The sequence below is a fragment of the Podarcis pityusensis genome, assembly GCF_964106645.2.
Source record: "Podarcis pityusensis genome assembly, chromosome: 12".
Taxonomy (NCBI): domain Eukaryota; kingdom Metazoa; phylum Chordata; class Lepidosauria; order Squamata; family Lacertidae; genus Podarcis; species Podarcis pityusensis.
Window position 1 is genome coordinate 50,090,788 of NC_138037.1, and position 9,913 is coordinate 50,100,700.

Here is a 9,913-nt window from a genome sequence, read left to right on the forward strand (position 1 = left end):
TTGGCTTTAAGGCTGTGTACACAGTCCCGTTTATTCTGCATATAGCGCTCTTCCGCAGCTGGTTAGCCAACATCTGTATTGTTGTGAGTTTTGGGGGGTTGTGGGTTAGGCCATATGCCTTCTAATTCTTGGATCCAGCAAGGATTCAATTGTTGGAATAGCTTCTTGGTGAATTAATGGCCCCTAAGTATGGGCTGTTAAGGTAACAAAGGAAGTGGCTCTGTGCCAGATGGCAACCCCCCCCCCCCCAGCTAGCTAGTAGTTAGAAGGATGAAAGCCAGAGCAGAGTTGTGTGAGAGAGTGGAGCCAGAAGGAGGCTGAAGGCAGAAGCCTGAGAGGGAGAGACATGCTTGATTTCTGCTTGAATCCAAGGATATATATAGCTAAGGGAGAAGGAAGACCTTCTGGGGATGTTAGTGCTGTGAGCCCCTCCATCATCAGGTATGATATATGTGCAAATAAGCCATATATCATAAAGACACCACAGTCATTGCTGTTCCTCATTCTGAGGAATCCAAACCATGGAACCTCTGGAATCTTGCACGTCTCAGACATCAGGGTGGTGCACAACAGTATTTAACCTGGAGTTTCCTAGAAAATACTATATATTGATGAGTTTTCCCACAGACCAGCTTCAACAAACCATAGTTTTTTCTGTTTTGTCTAACCCCAGCAAACTATGGTTTGTACAAACCAGAGTTTGCTCTCTAATGATGATCACAAACCTACTTTTCAGCATCTTGGGAGGTTCACCTCTTTGGGTTGCATTCCCCCCCCCCCCAGCGAAGTTATATCTGAACCCAAAATGATCTCTTAAGGGAAAAGCAGCCCCAAAGAAAATATTAGCTTTCATCTTTTCACAGAGGAATGTCTCTTGATGGATCTCCTTGGAAAAGGCATTCAGTAATGTAGGTCCTAGCATAGAAATGGATTGTTTCAGGTCCTTATTGATCTCACATCAGTAAATGATCATATATTATAGGACAGATGTGAAGTAAGGTTAGATAAAGGTACTTCTGAGCATGTACAGACTGTTGTTCCTTTAGTGCTGAACTACAGCCTGCTCCAAGTGGCTTAGAATTAAGAACAGGTGGATTTCAGCGTCCTTACTATGTATAAAATACATATTGGACACATACTGATTGCAAATTGAGACACATATTCATAGTTTCTGACTGATCATTTCAGAATGCTTGATTAACAGTTTACACTGACAGCATCCCCACATTGCTCAACCAACATGCACCAAACACAACTTGAAATGAAATACTTTGCCAAATATTTTGGGGTTATGTGCATAGAAGTATCAAGCAAAATATGTGTGATTGACCACAATACACAACTGCACTGCAATTATTACATTTTAGGGGTGTTTCCCTGCTCTGGTATTCAGGGGAAAAAAATGATATCTAGATCCACTTTCACAGAAGTCGGCTACTGGTCTTGGTGAGCAAGTGGTTGTATTTCTGATCAGTAAATCTAATGTAAATGGAATTGCAATAGCCAAAGACAGTGAAACATTTACCTAGAGCCCTGCAACAACTTGGGGCGCGGGTGGCGCTGTGGTCTAAACCACAGAGCCTAGGGCTTGCTGATCAGAAGGTTGGCGGTTCGAATCCCCGCGACGGTGTGAGCTCCTGTTGTTCGGTCCCAGCTCCTGCCCACCTAGCAGTTCGAAAGCATGTCAAAGTGCAAGTAGATAAATAGGTACCACTCCGGCGGGAAGGTAAGTGGCGTTTCTGTGCGCTGCTCTGGTTTGCCAGAAGCGGCTTAGTCATGCTGGCCACATGTCTGCGGACAAACGCCGGCTCCCTCGGCCAGTAAAGTGAGATGAGTGCCGCAACCCCAGAGTCATCCGCGATTGGACCTAATGGTCAGGGGTACCTTTACCTTTACTGCAACAACTTGCTGGCTTTCCTGCTGTTTTCTGGGAAATTTGCACAGATTACGGAAGTGGGTCAACCTTGACTTGCTCTATCAAGGCACTTCTTCAGTTCTTAAGCAAGCATGCACGCTCTGGATCCTCTGACAAATTTTAGTTATGTCTTAACTTTTAAGAAGTGTCAAGTATGCTCTCTTGCTTTATTAATTTAAAATACATCAAGGGTTCAAGGAGGGTGGGTGGAAAGAGACCACTTAAGAGTGAAGTCACCTTACCCCAGTCCTAAGGAATATGGAGCCCAGGTGAAAACTCTCCTAACACTGTACATTTATTGTACGAATTTATTATGCACCTACCGTACACTGGGATATGAAATTGTTTGCAGTTCTACCGAAGCTTCTAATCTTCTCCTCCACATCCCCCCTGCCTCTGAAGTTAGAGGACAGAGTTGGGGGTGGGTGGGAATGAAAGGTGTCTTTGTTTATCGGATCTGAATTATGAACCTATAGCAAGGAGATGCAGGCAAGCTTTTTTAAAACGTCTGGCAGTCAGAACAGTCTGGTAGCTGCAGGGAACTTTTTATTTTATTTATGCAGTGTTTTCACCCAATTAAATGAAAAGCCATAACATGCAGAGCTACCAGAAAATCTGGGGAACTGGCTTTTTTTTTAAAAGGCATAATAAAAAAGGGCATATGTGCTGTTTGTGGGTGGCATGGCAAACATTGGTGGTTGTGTTGTGGTCCTATCGATGCTGCGGCAGGATGGCGTTCTGATAACTGTTATGTAAGGTCAAGCGCATCATGGGACAGATCATGACCTCATATAAATCACAGCAATGCAATGTCATCAGTAAAAAGTCACACTTCAATGAAGGACCACTGGCTAGCCCCAAGAAAATAAAGCAAAGACTGTCTGGAACGCCTCACCAAAAGCTAGACATATTTAAAATGTTTTTTTAAAAAAGAAAATGTAAAGTGTGTGTGAGCTTTGAAGAATACTTTTCAATATTGCCAACACCAAAGACTTTTAATTTACTATGAAACCAGCTCCTTGACGTTTATTTTCTTTTATATGGTGTAAAAAATACCTGTATTTCCTAATAAAAGATTACATTTTGGATCTGCTTCATCCTAGTATGAAACTTTTTCTGCTGGATAGGATTCTACCATGAAACTAATGAACTATGTCTACCTACAAATATGTTCCATTGAGTTCAATGGGATTTGCCCCATGTATAGGATTGCAGCCAATGGGATAAAATGAACATTAGTTTTCATATTTAGACAAGTTTCTAATTGCTCCTATATATTGTCCGCCACTTCGATTTTGTTTGTCCTGTGTACCACAGCATGTTATCAGAAAGCTCACTCCCTGTTTATTTCAATTCTGCATATAAAATGTTGTATTCGTTCTAACTTTTGTCTTATTGCATGTGCTTTGGGTTTGTAAAGCTCAAACGCAAACCCATTTAGAACAAGTCACAACCAGATGTGAAATAGAGGAAATGATGGCATAGCAACGTGGACATTAACAGCACAATCGTTCTTACTCCAAATCTGCAGACTTGCATCTCAATCCTGTGTAGTTTTCATTGGAAGTAATCCCAGTTGTATTTGGTGGCTCTCACTCCCAGGTATATTGACACAGGATGGTGTAGTTGAGCACTTAATAGCTCAGCCATTAGCCTGTAAAGTGGCTGGTCTTGAAACTGACAGTTCTGGTCCAATAACACAGTGATGTGAAGCAGTTGTGTTCATAATCTTCTGTTCAGGGTGTTCCTGCAGCGTTTCTTAGAGACAAAGGTCCTACAGTGGTACCTTGGGTTACATACGCTTCAGGTTACATACACTTCAGGTTACAGACTCCGCTAACCCAGAAATATTACCTCGGGTTAAGAACTTTGTTTCAGGATGAGAACAGAAATCGCACGCCGGTGGTGCAGCGGCAGCAGGAGGCCCCATTAGCTAAAGTGGTGCTTCAGGTTAAGAACAGTTGCAGGTTAAGAACGGACCTCCAGAACGAATTAAGTACTTAACCCGAGGTACCACTGTACTTGTGTACACTGAGAGTAATGCAAAGGGCAGTGTGAACTGGTCTTTCTCTGGACCTGTATCTGAGACTGGGAACTGTGGATCAAGTCTGAAACGCAACAAGTGCTGGACTATCAGATCCCCTCCCAAAGGATTACATTTCTAGCTGCGGGGGGAGTTTTATTGATTTATAAAATGTATACATTGCTTAATGTAAGAATAAACATCCAGATCCGAGACAGAACACAACTGCTCACTTTGAGGTGTAGAAAGATCTTTGGAAACATTTTTTTTATTAGGCTGATACCAAAAGCCACTGATTGTAGTATCTGTCAATTAGGGCAGGTAAAAGATGGTCTTGGTTTTGGCCATGCTGGGACAACCAGTGAACTATGGCTGGTATCTCAGGCAGGTTCTTCTTTCTCTGAAGACAGGGCTTTTTTGTAGAATGGCAAATCTTCATTACATAACACCTCATGAGAGATTTTTTATATAAATGATCTACAGTATTTCATTCATTCAAAATAAATATTGGCCCACTTGCTGGATCTCATTCCCTGCCCCTATTATTATTCAAAGCTCTTGAGTTTAGCCAACATTCAGACTTAGCTTGAATTATAAATAGCATAATACACCGAGTACTTTCTGTTAAGGGAAAAACTAAGCCATGGTTAATCTGACTTTTGGAATACATTAAAATGTATATTAAAATTCCTGCGTATTTTCACAACAAGCCAACACCAACATAGTTGTTACTTCTGTGTCTAGAATTTGCACACTAGGAGTATGATGTCAGGGGAAAAGAATTGAAAATGAATTTTATCTGATTGGCAAGAGATTTTCAAGAACTAAAATGCTAAATAAATATTTGACAGCTGCATTCCCTAGTATAATTTATTTCACATATGCACTTTTAAAAGGAGAATAGTTATGTAAAATTGAGCAATTTCTAGACAAACCATTCAGCGGAATGGAGTGGCAGTTGTTATTGCATCACAGTGAAAAACTGTCCATTGAATTATTATGGGACTACTGAATTATTTTTTATCAGGAAGTTGAGGTTTTGACATTAATATTGCAATTAATGAAGGAATAAATTACACAACATGTATTCTGATGAAAAATAATCCTTTGTACAAGGAAGGTAGAGTTTTTAAAACTACAGTTCTGGTTTCATAGCTTGTTCTTTTGTTATTATAATAATTTTTGAAGTCTTTCCAGCCTCTCTCACACACGGCAGTAATAGGTACAGCAGTTGTTTCTGTCTGGTTTTACTCATGTGACTTACTGGTTGTTTCTCCCTGTGTTATTGCAGCTGACAGAAAGGCAGGAGTAAAATATTAAATAAAAATCTAGTTTATTTCACTTTTTGAATATTTCTTTCTTCTTTTTTTCCTAGTAGTCAAAAAAAAAGACAGACTTCTAGGAAACAACAACTATGTGTAAATGAAGGAAAATTAATTTCCCTTTTTGAACTAACAACCAGACATTTATATCAACATAAAAATGCAGGTTTCCACTCATTATAACAAAAATAGTGAATTGAGGGAAACTGGACAAATGGAGGACAGAGGAAAGAAATACAGAATTTGAATTTAAAGCACAGTGGGGGAAGGTTTCAGGAGGTTGCAAGGGAGGGAGGAGTGTAATTTCTCCTTTCTCCTCTTCTGAAACTTCCCCCCTCTTGTAAGTTCTAGATTCCTTTTTCAGGTTGGCTGGAAACTGAATAGGAACACTTCTGTTAGGGCTGAAAATACACTGTGACATAATATTGTGGATCCTACATAACAGCTAGCTTTACAGCTCTATGCTAGTAAGTAGGAAAGTGAAGTAGGGAAAATCACAGCCAGGTAATGGTTTCTTGCGAGTGTGCTAAAAAGCATTCCTTTGTAAAAGATAGAAAAAGATAAAGGAGAGAGCCTTTTCAGTGGTGGGGCCCTAACATCAGAATACAGTATTTCCCCAAGGGAGATCCTGCTGATATCTATATTGTTGACCTTTCAGTGTCAGGCAAAGATCTAACTATTTCCTCAGTCATTTTAGCCACAGTCACAATCCTGGTGATTGTTTTTTCCTGGATTTTAAGTTCTTGCTGCCTTTCAGTTCCTCCTGTCTTTCAGTTTTTGTGTTTTGATCATTGCTCAGATTTGTTGCACAGGTGACTCTCAACTGACATTCTGGGAATAGCTCATGAAGCCAAAATTGTGTACAGTATAGCCAAAACTAGGCTTGCCATATGTCAGGAAAATTCCTGACATGTCCTGGTTTTTGGGTGTAAAAATGGCATTGGCAGTATTTTGCCGAAATGGCAAAATGTCAGGGAAAATCCAGATATATGGCAACATGATGGAAAAATTATCTGAGTAAAGGGTGAATCTGGATTAAGTGGGAAGAAAATAAGGGCTGATATTTTGATGCCAACAACTGTTGTGTGGATGCTTTAAAAACACATACATGAGGGGCACTAGTAACCACAATAAACAGTTATCTGCTAAATACAGTTGCTTGTCAAAACTTCAGTAAAATTAAGCATAATCATAAGCTATGCATGCAGTTTAAATTTTGAAAGTAGAATTTTGCCAGTATGTCGACGTTTGCAGAGGGAGTCATCTAGTGGTTGCTATGTAGAATGCTTTTATATGCCTGTTGTCTTTGTCCATGGAGTTTTCTTGGCAGGGATACTGGAATGGCTTGCCGGTTCCTGCTCCAGGTGGATCACATTTGGTCAAAACTCTCCACTATGACCTGTCCGTCTTGAGTGGCCCTGCACGGCATAGCTCATAGCTTCTCCGAGTTATTCAAGCCCCTTCGCCACGACAAGGCAGTGATCCATGAAGGGGAAGAAATGGAGGCAGTGAGAGATTTTACTTTCTTGGGCTCCATGATCACTGCAGATGGTGACAGAAGTCACGAAATTAAAAGACGCCTGCTTCTTGGGAGAAAAGCGATGACAAACCTAGACAGCATCTTAAAAAGCAGAGACATCACCTTGCCGACAAAGGTCCGTATAGTTAAAGCTATGGTTTTCCCAGTAGTGATGTATGAAAGTGAAAGCTGGACCATAAAGAAGGCTGATCGCCGAAGAATTGATGCTGTTGAATTATGGTGCTGGAGGAGACTCTTGAGAGTCCCGTGGACTGCAAGAAGATCAAACGTATCCATTCTTAAGGAAATCAGCCCTGAGTGCTCACAGGAAGCACAGATCCTGAAGCTGAGGCTCCAAGACTTTGGCCACCTCATGAGAAGAGAAGACTCCCTGGAAAAGACCCTGATGTTGGGAAAGATGGAGGGCACAAGGTGAAGGGGACGACAGAGGACGAGATGGCTGGACAGTGTTCTCGAAGCTACCAGCATGAGTTTGACCAAACTGCAGGAGGCAGTGGAAGACAGAAGTGCCTGGTGTGCTCTGGTCCATGGATTCAAGAAGAGTTGGACACGACTAAACAACAACAAATGTACAATGCTTATTCCTTTAGTTGTGGAATATGACAGTACTGTACAGTGATGAAACCAGGGATTGCCATCCTTTGGAGAATGTGAGAAATTGTTGTGTCGACCACCCATCCTGCAACCACACACCCATCCCTGCAACCGCACAAAACCCCACAACCAAATGTACAGAGATGCATATGCTACATGCACACACACACTATAAAACCACACCCCTTGCAAGCGTGCACATGCATGCAAACACCCATACATATGCATGAACCACCGAGAGAGGGGAGGGTGCCCTCTTCCAGCAACTGTTACTTACCTTTATTCTGGCTCAACACAAAGGGGGGTTCTGTGTGGCATTACAGTTAAGACTGAATGACATGACCATTAAAATTTCTTGTTCTGGATTTGGAACTGCAACACGATGAAGTATGGGCAGAGGCATGGGGGTGGGATAATTCATTACCGTGTTGAGATTTGCACCAGCAGGCATGCTGCAAACAGTGGCGTAGCGTGGGGGGTTCCAGGGGGGCCGGCCGCACCGGGCGCAACATGGGCGGGGGGGGCGCTCGCACTAGCAGCTCTCTGCCCCTACTAAAATCCACGGGTTAGGGAGCCCGCGCTCGCTCGGCTTGGCGAGGAGGTCGCGGAAGGGGGAGAGCGAAGCCTTCTGCCGCGGGCAAAAAAAGGAGAGGAAGCCGGGTGGGCGGGCGGGCGGGCTGGCTGGCAGGGGTCTGGCTGCGCCTGCTGCTGCCGGTGCAGGGCAAGGCAAGCAGAGCGAGGAGGAGAGAGAGGGGAAGGGGGGGGGGAAGCAGCTAGGAAACGCTGCAGTGTGGAGGAGGAATCAATTAAGGAGAGAAAGCGAAAAGCCTTGGAGAAAGGGAAAAAAGGAAAGAAAAGAGGCAGCTCCAGGAGAGCGCGGGGGAAAGAGAAGCCTCGCTGCTGCTGCTGCTGCTGCTTGGGAGAGTAAATTACTGTACTTGCCTTGCCCCGGGTTAGGGGGCGCAAATTATTTGCCTTGCCCCGGGTTAGGGGGCGCAAATTACTTGCCTTGCCCCGGGTGCTGATAACCCACGCTACGCCGCTGGCTGCAAAACATCTGGAGTTGTTTTGGCACTTGAGGACTCGGTAGGAATAAAACAGGCTGCATGGTTTGATGCTGCAGTTAAAAAGAAGCAGCAACAATTGGAAAGGCTGAGCACCCTCCTCAGACATGTCTTTGCTTCAAATGGCACTCTCCAAACACTGCTTTGAGACAGAAAAGAGATGTCCTTTTAGGGCAGGGGTAGGCAACCTAAGGCCCATGGGCCACAAGCAGCCCATGGGGGTCGTTTAACTGGCCCACAAGCCGCCCCTGAACCAACCCACCCGCTCGGCGAGTCCCCATGCGCTGCACTAAACCAGTGCAGCAGAGCGACTCGCTTCCACAGCGCTGAAAATCGCGTCTGCACATGCGCAGACGCCGGAAATTGCATCTGCGCAGACGCCAGAAATTGCGCGCACGCACTATCTAGCCCATGGCGGGATCTCCGCTAGAGTGAACCGGCCCAAGCAAGGTAAACCTTGCCGACCTGTTTTAGGGCAAGAGTGAGGATCTCCTCGTGCATCTCCTCTCCTCATGGGCAACCTTCCAGATCTACAACGGGAATAACCAGGTAAGTCTGGCTTGGGCTGATTCACATTCTATGGCTACTGAAATGTGTTTTGGTGTGTGAGAGTGATTGGTTTTGCATGGCACTTTGTCTTCTCGTTTTGCATGATTCTGTTGTGAAGTGTCCTGGGATGAAAGGCGGTATACAAATTAAATATAAATAAATAAATATAATAATAATAAAGAATGATTATAATAATCATAGTGTTGATGATAATAAGAAAGAATGATAATGATGATGATGATAATAATAATAATAATAATAATAATAATAATAATACAGTAATAATGGGTGAACGGTCTACATAAAGAACAAGAGGCGGCCTGACTGGGGCGGAGCTGTTGGGGCGGCGACAGATCCAGCCTCCAAGGAGCGCCCTGTAGCACAGAAGCGGTCAAGGCATTCGTTGGAGGCCGGACCCGCTGCCTCTCCTGCCTGAGAGGGGCCGCCTCACTTTGCTTCGCGGGTGGGGCCGGCCCCATTGCAACGGACGGCAAGACCGAGGGAGGGCTTTCCCCCCTACGCTTCCCTAAGGAAAACGGGGCATGAGGGACAGAATGCTGGTCCGCATAATTCGCCCCCCCCCCGCATCGTCTTTACAGGGAGCATTCGGACATGTCATCGGCTCCCTCCCGCCCCCCCCCCCCGCGTTCCGAAGTGTAGCGTTCCAGGAAAGTTCTGGATTCGCATTCCGTTAACGGTACCAAGCTCCCCTTAGGGCTCAACATCCGGGAACAGGTAGTTGAGCGAAGCGCCGCTTTCTGCCCCCCCCCCCGCAGCTCATACAAGCCCCGCCCATTTCGAGCGGCTCGCGCCGGCGGAAAATCACGTGCCACCGGCTCCCCCAATCCGCGAACGCCCCTCCTCCTCCTCGCTCTTGCGCGCCTCAGGGCGGCCGCCGCCTCTCAC